Source organism: Sus scrofa, chromosome 1 (assembly GCF_054392235.1).
Source record: "Sus scrofa isolate SSC_HxYL_T2T_F1_AM1 chromosome 1, Sscrofa_HxYL_maternal_Yorkshire_Landrace_v2.0, whole genome shotgun sequence".
Classification (NCBI taxonomy): domain Eukaryota; kingdom Metazoa; phylum Chordata; class Mammalia; order Artiodactyla; family Suidae; genus Sus; species Sus scrofa.
This window is the reverse complement of record NC_139383.1, coordinates 167,247,538-167,256,240: the sequence shown is the minus strand read 5'-3', so window position 1 is coordinate 167,256,240 and position 8,703 is coordinate 167,247,538.

Sequence of the window (8,703 nt, the reverse complement as noted above, 5' to 3'; positions counted from 1 at the left end):
AGTAGAGCCAATTCCTATTTAAGTGACCATGGAATTCACTTAAAGATCAGTGTTCTCATTCGTAAAGAAAAGGCAAGTCCTCACTGACAAAATAATTTGTCCCTTGTAATTTAGGTGACTACCTTGGTTGAAAAATATGCTATATGCTTTATGACATAGGAAAAATGTGCAGTGCCCTTCATATATTTGCATTTGTTTATTTTTGTGATGTTTTATATACCAAAGTAGTTTTAAATAATATTACAACATAGTTCACTTACTGAGAGTATAAGCTATGCAAAATTTTATAAGTTCTTTGAACATGAACAAGGAGTATTACCTATTTTCAATAGCTGCAGTCTTCAGGAGCATAAGAAGAAACCTATTCTGATGCAAAATTTCCCACATATGAAAATTTCACCACTACCTATGAAGGGGAGATCTGGGATTGAATGGAGCTTGTGGAATAATTATCCTAAACTTTAACATAATAATACATATTGGAAACTTAAAAATTTGTGGAATTGACGCTAGTAATTTGAAGTATATAATTCCATCCAAGAAGAAAAAGAACCTTATCTATTCTTAGATATGTAAATATGGGATCTTTGAAACATGTCCCTTTAAAATTTATTTAACCATTTCAAAAGCCCTTTTAAAAATGATAGTGCTATTTATATTTCTGCTGATTTTAATGTAGTTAATTTCTGTTATCACTTGAACATGTTTTCTGTTATTATTTTGCTTTTGGAATATTTTTTTTTTTTTTTTTTAGATTTAAACTGCTCATACAATTCTTTGCTTACATTGGAAGACAATCTATCAAGCTTTGCCTAACCATCAATTTGCTTAGAATCACTTCCTGCTTCAATGGATGTTTTTCCTTTATAAATGTTGTCAGCCTTTTGTATGTGTCAAGTGCGCCTGAGGAGTTTGTTATCTATCTAGGTGACGATCAAAATTCCTCAGGTGTCAGGGAAACCCAGAAATACAGGGCATTTGATAATTAGGTGTAACTGAATTAATACCCAAGGACTGTGTTTCCTTATGGTCTCTCACATAACTATCTTGTAGTTTCTTGTGTCATTATGGCCTACTTTTCAATATGACCGTGTCTTAATATCCAGTGTATCAAATCTAATCCTACGGTTTATTGTGGGCAACCCCGGTTCGTCGTTCTGAGCGCTTTCCTCCCTTCCCGGTGAATAGAAGTTATACTTATGCCCCGCTGGTGGCTTCAATCACCTCAATTTGTTCTGGCAATCAGAAGCAGCTGCACCCTATGAAAGGCATGAGGACCACTGAACACCACGTTAGGACTGACCTCCAGCTGAATGGAAAGGCTCAGCCCTTTCTGCAGGGCAAACGGAGCATGTGCGAACAGATCCGCTCAAGTGCAAAAACGGTCCACCAAATGAAAGCAAGGCTGGGTCTCTTTTCTCTCTTTCTCTCTCTTTCTTTTTTTTTTTTATTTCCTTTAAAAATGAATCAGGAGAGTGAACAGGCTGGTATAATCTTAACAACATCTGTGCCTTTCACAAGGGTCTTAGCTGGGGACAATAAGTTTCTAAAGGGGACTGAGTTCCTGTTGACAGGGGTAAAATAGAAGCTCTCAACTGAAAGGAGCGTGGGCATATTTCCCCACACACAGCTGAGGCCTCTTTACCTTCTCAGGACTGGTAGGGAGAAAGGATTTTGTGGGTTTTTTTGTTTTTTTTTTTTCCTCTTCTTTCCTGATGAAACTGCCAGGAAAAAAAAAAAAAAAAATCTTTCCCAATTAGTGCTTAATGGATTTAAAGAAGTGTGGAAAAGTTACATTTCTCAATACCTCCATCTTAAGCTCGGTTAATCAGCAGTGTGAAGGAATGTATGCTTCACATTCTTTCACATCTGTTACTTTCCAGCTTCCTTATTAACTTTTATAAGTCCAGACAGTTCAGAGAGCATTTGTTAGGTTCTTACTTTTTTTTTTTTTTTTTTGGTCAAAATGAATATTTCACACTGATTATTTTTTCCTTTGAATTTGATCTATTCCGCTTACTCCAATTACCTAACTTTGGGCTACAGAAAGCACTGCATTTAGATAATTTATATAGGAATAGTTACTCGATTTTTTTGCAAGACAATTTGGTTCACTTTTAACTATGTCATTCTTTCATACAAATGAGATATGATGCAGCTGAAATGTGATGCCTCCTATAGCCTTCCTTTTCTTAAACAAGCAAGGAGTTTCCATCATGGTGCAGTGATTAACGAATCCGACTAGGAATGATGAAGTCGCAGGTTCAATCCCTGGCCTTGTTCAGTGGGTTAAGGATCTGGCATTGCCAGTGAGCTGTGGTGTAAGTCACAGACACGGCTCGGATACCCCGTTGCTGTGGCTCTGGCGTAGGCCGGTGGCTACAGCTCCAATTAGACCTCTAGCCTGAGAACCTCCATGTGCTGAGGAGCGACCCTAGAAAAGGCAAACAAAACAAAACGAAAACAAGCAAACCAATGAACTTTTATTGAACTTGATATATTTTTGGAATCCATCACATAATTTTGAAAAAATATATAGAAAAAATCTTAAGATATAGATTTATGTATATTAATTTAGATTTGTGTAAATTTCAATGATTATAATCCATGTTCTCTTAAAAAAAGAAATATAAATATTCATGAAAATATCTCAATTTATGCATGTTTCTTTAAAAAAATATAATGGGTCCTTTTATATTCAGATTCTTATACCAACATAGTACATTCATGCATGATAGAGTTAATAACTGTTTAAAATGCTCTTTAAACTTATTAGTTAAAATGAGTGTAATGAATTATAGCCCCAAACTAAAATTTTTGTCTCAAAGATTTTAAAAATATTCCTTTTAGTTTAATTTCATTATTATACTTCAAGTGGTATTTATATATATGCAATTAAAAATATAAAACTAGAGTTTTGAATTCCTGTTCCTATGACTTTCATTAGTGATTATCAGATTTTTCTATTTTTAAGCCAAAAGTAAAATTAACAAAAATTCAGTATAAGAAAGAGAATTTAGGAATATAAAGATCATGTGTTACAAATATGGAAGGAGTTCCCTGGTGGCTCAGCAGGTTAAGGATCTGGCACTGTCACTACTATGGCTTGGGTTCCATCCCTGGCCCAGGAACTTCTGTATGTAACTGTTTTTCAAAGAAAGGAATCCTTACAACTTGGACATTAATTAACATCTAAACCATCCTATTAAGACAGGGGGAACTAAAATTACTTGAGAGTATTTCATAACTAGTCCTCATGAAATGGGATGATTCATGTTTTTCCATTCTTGCTTCTAATAGATTGCTATCCTAATTGATTTATCTAAATGCTAAGATCTCATTTAAATCAGCATGGAAAACCTTGATAGTGAAAGTAAAATTAGAAAAAAAACAAACCATCAAAATTCATTTGCAAACTCACATATAATAAAGTAAATGTGTCTCAGTGGGTAGTACTAAGATTTCTCAGGTAATGTAGTAATGCTGGAATTCCTGCTGTGGTGTCGTGGGTTAAGGATCCAATGTTGCCACACCTGTGGCATAGGTCTCTACGGTGGTTCAGATTCTGTCCCTGGCTGGAGAACTTCCACGTGCTGCAGGTACAGCCAAAAAAAATCAAAAAATTAAAAAAAATAAAAAAATAGAAAGAAAGCAGCTGTGCTAGTCCTGAGATTTCCATTCACTTCACAAGATCTATTTATGTCTGATAATTAAATGGGGGGAGGAATCTTTAGACTTTTAAATCTGCTTACTTGCATATCTTATGCTATCGACTAACTTTTGTGTTTTCCCCCAAATTCATATGTGTAGTCCCTGATCCCCCACGTGATGCTGTTTAAAAGTGGGGCCTTTGGGATGTAGTTGGATTTGGATGAGGTCTTGGGGTGAAGCCCATGAGGTTGGTGTCCCTGGAAGGACATAAAGAGAACAGACCTTTTCCTTAGCCATGAGGACACTGCCAGAAGGAGATTGTCTGCAGCCAGGAAGAGAACTCACACTCAGATTCCACACATGTAGTCCCCAGACTATTAGAAATAAATGTTTGTTGTTTAAGCCACCCAGTCTAGGGTATTTTCTTACAGTAATGCAAGCAGACTGACATTTTACCTTCAATATTAGTGGTTGTAAATTTACATACCTATAAAGGCCTGACAGTTATATTAAGGAGTAAGCTGACTGTGGTAAATGGAAGGTACTTGCCCATCTCACGGAAAAGTCTTCATGTTCAGTCATACCTTATAATATGAAAATGCAGCCTAGGTGTGGTCAGATTTTTCAGTGTGTAGAAGTCAGAAATAGAGACATATATGTATAATCGCCCAATAACAAATATATTGGAAGTCACAAATAAAAAAAATAAACCAAAAATCTATGTCTGCAACTTGGGTGTAATCAGAGAAACACTGAATTGGCTCACCTGGGATAAACAAACTAAAACACCTAAAACAATATGTCTTGTTCTATTATGTATTCACTCAAAGATGAGGCTCAAAGTAGGCAAATCTGCAAGGTCAGTTAAGGTTCTATCTTTCAGAAATTTAGAAAGATATATCTTGTCTTAATCCATGAGGGGAATACTTAAATGTTTAAAGAGTACCTAATAATTTTCTAATAAGTAATAGAAATTCTTTTTTCTTTTCTTTTTTTTTTCCTTTTTTTTGTCATTTTAGGGCCGCACTTGGTGGTATATGGAAGTTCCCAGGCTAGTGGTCCAATCAGAGATACAGCTGCCAAATTACACCATAGCTCACAGCGATGCCAGATCCTTAACATACTGTGTGAGGCCAGGGATTGAACCTGCATCCCATGGATACTAGTTGGGTTCTTAACCGGCTGAGCCACAGCAGAAACTCCAACAGAGCAATTTTTATTCATTAACCTTGGTTTAAATAAACTTATTCAACTTTTAAATTTTGAGGATGGAACTACTTGATATTTCATATGGTAAACGAACTAAATTATCAATCAGTGGGCATTCTAACAATATGGCATTCTTCTCATGCTATTCATTTGACTTTTTGGTCCTCCAAAAAATTGACTTTTTACCCTAAAATGACCAACTCATTAAATTCTTATTGTCTTAAGGATGAGAATTATGTTTTTATATTAGTAGTTAAATAAAAATTTAAGGCGTGATGGAGAGCCATGCCTACAGAATTATTTGTGAAAATACATTCAATTTTTAAGTCTACTATATATTAAAACTTGTCAAATTAAAAATGAGAACAGCTATAACCAATTCTTTTTCTGTTGCTTAGAACAGTTATGAAATATAAACAAAAAATCCCTCTTGGTATTTGAAATGCAAAATATCAAATAATTATGTCTGCATATCTAGGTTTTTTAGGAATCTTCCATTAGATGATGATGTGTGGACCAATCAATATACTTTCATGACAGTGCTTTGATTCTTATTCCCATACCTGGAGTTTGTCATGAGATTAAGGACTAATCCCATTACTTTCCTGAATTTCAGTTTCATCACTGATAAAACGAGGGAATATGCTTAAGTGTCATCAAAGATGTCTTATGTAGGTCATTTTATGCATAAGGTATGAAGCCCAATTATCCTCTGTGACTGGTGGCAATTCAGTTGCTTACCAAGGTTCATTAACCCTTTCAGACCATGATTTATATCCATAGATGATATATTTGGAAAGTAATCTTTAAGTTCCTTACTATAATATCTTCCTGCCAACATTCAGTGTAAAAAGCCCTAACTAAATAAATGTGGCATAACAAGGAACCATTTCCACTACAACTTTTGTCACACAAATGCTTTAGAAAATATCGTGCCTTATTTTGCTCATAAGATCTGTTGAAGTTGGCCCTGAAAAATGGCATCAGTCTAAATCGAGTTAGTTTTTTAATTTACTCTTTTGTGGTAAGGGGCTCCTCTTTGATTTGGGGTATAGAGTGACCATTTTGCCAGCTGGGAATGAAGTGAAGAAAAGATTCTGGTTGTGCCTCTTTTTAACCATTCAGACCTAAAAGTGGAAAGTTGAACCACTTGCAATACACAGAGATAATGACGGCTGGAGATTTCACCTTTGTGCATGGAGTGGTTCAAGTTCATAAAAACACTACTGCTCCTCTTAAGTACAAGTTATCTTCTAGGTGGCGGTTCTTCAATATTATTAAGCGTGCTTACCTCCCAAAAAAACCACCTTGGAAGAAACTGGCTCATTTTGTCTCATCTTTCTTCCTAAGGTATATAGTTTCCTCACATTTTCCCTTCCTGGATTTTCTTTCTGAATATGAGTTTAACTTCAAAGTCACATACTCCAGAGAGCTATACTCTTGGTTCCATGCAGCTGCTGGAAGTAGGGTCATTCCTCCACACACATTTTATGTGTGTTAGGAGAGCACTAAATATAATTGAGTGGCACCAGTTATAAAACCTAGAGAACCCAGGGCAGGCCAGCTCTCTGCATCCACACACAAGGAACAATCAGATTACTGCTGCCTAGAGGACACTGTGGGCACAGCAGAGAAAGTGTCCTGGCACAAGCTGAACATGATGTGAATGTATGCTTGGGAGCTCTCTTTCTGTCCAAGTAACGGAGGATTATGTACACGAGTTGCATTTTATGGGGAAAAAAAAGTCCCTTATTAAATCCCTTTGCTTCTTGGGGACCATTTGAGGTCTCCGGATGGTCTGCTGACCATCTGCTGTCTTCTAAGGGCTAGATCCTAGTCATGTCCAAGATCCAAGTGAAAGGCATAATTGTTCATGCTTTGGGGACTCTCCAATAACAAGTGTCTTCCTGCTTCAGACCCGATACCTCACTGCTCACTGTTCTCTTGCTGAGTTTAGCGTCATCCTTGCCCTTGCTACAGCTCTGGTTGTAACCGGAATCTTCCCTGGGGCCTTCTACACAGCATAAGCTCAATAAATATTTTCAAAATGAGTTTATTGTGAAAATTCACTTTTTTTCCAAAAGATTCTATGGTGTGTGGTAGAGTGATAGAACAATGTTTAACAGGAATTTGCATTACCGCTTTTCTCTCTGATGGTTTTCGAAGGCTTTTATGGAACAACTATAATTCAAGGGCCAGTGCAGGCCTAGCTATATTATTTCTGACAATTTTGATGTGAGCTGCTTTTTAAAAAGTAATTTGTGTTCCATCCAGAGATACAACCGCACATCAGTAGTATCATACACTATTTAAGTAAGTGTCCCCTTGCTCTGGCGTTTAATACTCAATCCAAATCAGATGTTTATCTGTTTGAGTTTGTTCATCAGAAAGAAAATGTTGAGAAATTTGACATGTATCGGCAGAAAGCTCTGCTTCTCTAAAATGATAACCAGTGACCCACGATATCTCAGGTATTTTCAAGCCCAGTGAAAAAAGCCTTGACTATCTGGAAGAGACTGGAATGATGGTCTGGATAACTTCCTTTGCTTAGAATAGGGGAACATGAATCCTTAGCCTTTGCTTTCCAACCCCTCTGTGTATGATCTCAATCCCATTTTCTTTTTTTTTTTTTTTTTTTAATTTTTTTGGCCTTGCCTGTGGCATGTGGAAGTTCCTGGGCCAGGGATCCAACCTGCACCGAGCAGCAACCGAGCTGAGCCACTGCAGTGACAATGCCAAATCTTTAGCCCACTGAACCACAAGGGAACTCCCCTGTGGGTTTTTTTCTAAGTAGGTGGGGTGAAGAGTGTGCTGCCTGTAATCTAAAGCATAAGATATAGAAGTAGGCAGATTTAAAAGGCAAAAGATTGTTTTTTTCTATTTAACGGTTAGACATCATTAGGTCTTAAAATTCCTGTATGTGGAAGTTCTCTGCACCACCTATTTGAAGTGAATGGAAACCTCAGTACTGGTCCATCTGCATCATCACATCACAGATGAAAGCTTAGTACCACCCACTGGGACACATCAGCCTTACTGTATGTGAGTTTGCAAAGGACTTTTGATCTTGTTTTTTTCTCCTTCTCATTTTACTTTTGCTTTTAAGGTTTTCCATGCTAGGCACTTTTATTGGTTTAAAAGGGATCTTCTCCCTGAGGTCTTACTGTTTTGTCCTGAAAGGCCTGTTGCCCTCCTCCTCACCCTGAAGAACATTTATTGAGAAAATTCCTTAGAATCCATTAGAGATCCTTGCATTTTCTAAATAGCTCTGTGCTGTCAGCAGCTCCCTTGCTCTGTGACTATCTTCAGGGCTCTTTAACTAAGTAGTATCCTCTCCAAGTAAGTATTCACTTTTGGACAGACTGACTTTTTGAATAATGAACACGGAGCCCTTAAGCACATCTTAAGCAGTGAAATTATCATCTCAGACTTTGGATTCATTCAGTCTGGTACCTGTGAGGGACACAGGCACCTGAGAGATCCACTGAGGGTGGGGGTGGGGGGAATTCCACAATGCTTATCATAGGCACATCTTTCTTCTCTTAGTGATCATTTATGCTGTTATTGATAACTGCATTGAATCTTTAAATATATTTATATTTTCCGATTACCTCCAAGGGATTTGCATATATTAGTGCCACAACTACAGTCCAGGCCAATATTTTTCTCCTCTGGATTTCTGCAGTGATTTCCAAAACAATTCCTCACCTTCAGTGTAAGGCTGATTTAAAACAGCTGCCAGGGTGTTACCTTCTCCTGCAATTACCATCATAATTTCCCTTTGTAAAACTTCTCATGCTCCCACATTGCTCTCATGGTACAATTCAAACATGTTCTCTCCCC